This window comes from Penaeus monodon, unplaced genomic scaffold (assembly GCF_015228065.2).
Source record: "Penaeus monodon isolate SGIC_2016 unplaced genomic scaffold, NSTDA_Pmon_1 PmonScaffold_293, whole genome shotgun sequence".
NCBI lineage: Eukaryota > Metazoa > Arthropoda > Malacostraca > Decapoda > Penaeidae > Penaeus > Penaeus monodon.
Window position 1 is genome coordinate 30001 of NW_023657603.1, and position 2786 is coordinate 32786.

Genomic DNA, 2786 nt, shown 5'->3' on the forward strand with positions numbered 1-2786 from the left:
TCATATCTATCTATCTATTTATCTCTCTCTCTCTCTCTCTCTCTCTCTATCTATCTATCTATCTATCTATCTATCTATATATCTATATATATATCATTCTGTTTATCGATATGTTACATTATGGTGTGCTAATGATGATGAGTGTGCTGAATACTTTCGATGACGTGATGATGGTTAATTACTGAACATGTGGTTTAAATGTAAATATAGTGTTAGGATGGATAATGACTTACTGATTCTCCCAACCGAGATCACTTTCCCCCAAATCCTCCAGAAAATTACAACAACAAGCAGCCCAGTCCTTAGCCGACGGGGGAACCTGCCGGCTCCCCCATTGATCTCCACTTCACCTTCAACACTCAGCCACACCTGTAGGCGGTCACACCCACAACAAACACTCCATAAAGAGATATAGACTAGTCCAAGTAGTAGATGGCAACCATCTACTACACTGTACATAGAATAATTAAACCCAAATATTGGGCTCGCCTAATTTTCGAACTGCAGTAAAAGACTTTTGACTATTAGGTACCTTCACCTTAGTCATAAGATATCTGAGAATAGAAGACGCTAAAGTAGGAATTACGATTTTTTTTACTCTTTGCTAGCATCACAACTTTTCTTCTGTGGACAGTTTATGACTAAATGTCCCTCTTCCACACAGAAGAAACATTTAATCTTTCCCGGGGTTTTTTAGGTCTGGTCCCCGCTCGACGGCGATGGACGTGGAGGTTGAACCCCTTGGCAAACCTTGGCTCTTCCATCGGGCGGGTAGTTCTCTATTCTTTGGGCTCCAGCATTGTCCTTGGGATGTGAGTTATTCCATCCATGTCATCACAGAAGTATTTTACTCCTCTTCTGCCAAGATCTCTCTCTCTGAGGTTCCTTTGGTCCCTTCTCCTTTACAACTGCAACCCCGGCCTTCCCATTTATACGGTTTTAAATCTGGCACATAGGGTTGACTTGAACTGTAAATCCTTCTCTTTGTTCTTCTGCACCCACCTCCTAAAATCTTCCATGATTGGGGTATGGTCTGGTCCTTAATTTCGGTACATCCCATTCTTCCCTATTCTGTACTTACCCAAAACCAGCCCAAACCCTTGTTGTTGCCAAAGTCCTCATGATTATAGAGAATGACATCTTCTGGGAATGGCCACACTTTTAGAGAGTGAAGTTCATGTGGATAGCTTTGTTGCTATTTAACAAATCTTCAAAGGACTCACCCTGATATCTTTCAACATCCTTTAAGCATTCATCCCATCCTTCTTCTTCTGGAAGAATTGAGCTAGAATGCCTCTCTTGAACTCCTCTCAGAGATAGGATCAGAGGTCATCATTTAGGCAATTTTCTTTGCTTTCCCCTTCTCGGGGTGGATGTAACTGAGGGCAAATTTTCCCTTCGCGGCATCTCCCTGGGTTACTATCCGCCCGATTTTGGACTCAGCCAGGCAATCCATTCACCTCCTGTCGCTCACATCCTTTCCCCCTCTTCTTTGTACTCCCCTATGATATCAAATGGATCTTCTTCGTTGCCACTGCCATCAAAGCCGTATTCCTTAGTTTTGTCCCCTTCTGACATGCACACTCACGCTGCCGGTAGTACTGTGTCAATTTTCAGTCCCCTAGGGATCCTTTTCCCTCTATGTTTTAGTGTCTTTTTAAACTTTCGAGCCACAATCACTTTTTGGGAATCGCAAGTATCACCCAAAGCACACGGCCCTTGCAGCATAACCTGAAAATTCCCCACTTAAAACAATAAGTAGAGTCAAGCCAACGGCTTTCACAATTCTCTTGCATTTTTTTTTTTAAGCTTTTTAACACCAGTACTACACATTTTTTTTTTCAAGTGTTTACACTTTTACTTTGTTGAGTGGAGAAATCATTACCCTTTAAAAAAATTAATTAAGGAAGCCACAATCAATGTAAAATAGAAGATATGTATCCTGAAATGGTCGGAAAGTTTTGTAGTATTATGTTAGTAAAACATTTATATCATATAAAAAACTTTAACACTTGCCCCTGCAAGAAAATCTATAAATGATCAAATTATTTATATACAACCACTTAAAAGGGATATTAAACTGCATGCATTAATTACTTATATATAATCTCCCACTGGGATATGTGGTAACACAAAAAAAATGTGATTTTTTTCCTGTTTGTTAGTAAGCTTATTAAAAAAAGAGATTCGCAGCTTCATCAAAAGTGTCGATTTTTTTGTTTTCGCTCCTTTTACTGATACTGATAAATTTTTTTGTCCTGATTGGTTACTATGGCACCACTTGGATGACGTGTCCACTTATGAGCGGGAAAGCGCGGTTTGATTGTGCTAACATTTGCTAATTCGGTGTCTTGTGCTGCCACTGCATTCCGCGTAAATGCGAGAAACAAAAAATTTATCCGTCCCACGAATTACCCACTTAATTCATGAATTTGAACCCTTTTTTATGGAAGAGCATTAGAGAAAAATCCAGGAGTGATACAGTAAATATCCTTCGTGTACTCATCATTATCAAAACTGTGTTAAAGAACTATACATTTACTTTTTTAGGCTAATAACCTTACATTTTTTTTTTATTATTACAGGAATGCTAGCCTCAAAAGTGTTTTGAAAAATAGAATGGGATGTAGGCTTTAATCATAGTATGTGGAATTCATGAATGTCGTGCTAGTGTGTAAGAGATTGTTATTTAGTTGTAGGCCTATTTTCTCGTTATTTTTTTAATAAATCTGACAAAACGGTTTTATTTATACTGTGTGTGAATACCGAGTACTACCCTGTCCAAA

The 2786-nt window shown here is 38.8% G+C and overlaps 1 pseudogene; it reads right to left on the reverse strand.

Moving 5' to 3' along the window:
• Positions 1 to 693: 693 nt before the first annotated feature.
• The window catches only part of LOC119570492, a 3140-nt pseudogene continuing 1047 nt past the window's right edge, over positions 694 to 2786 (reverse strand).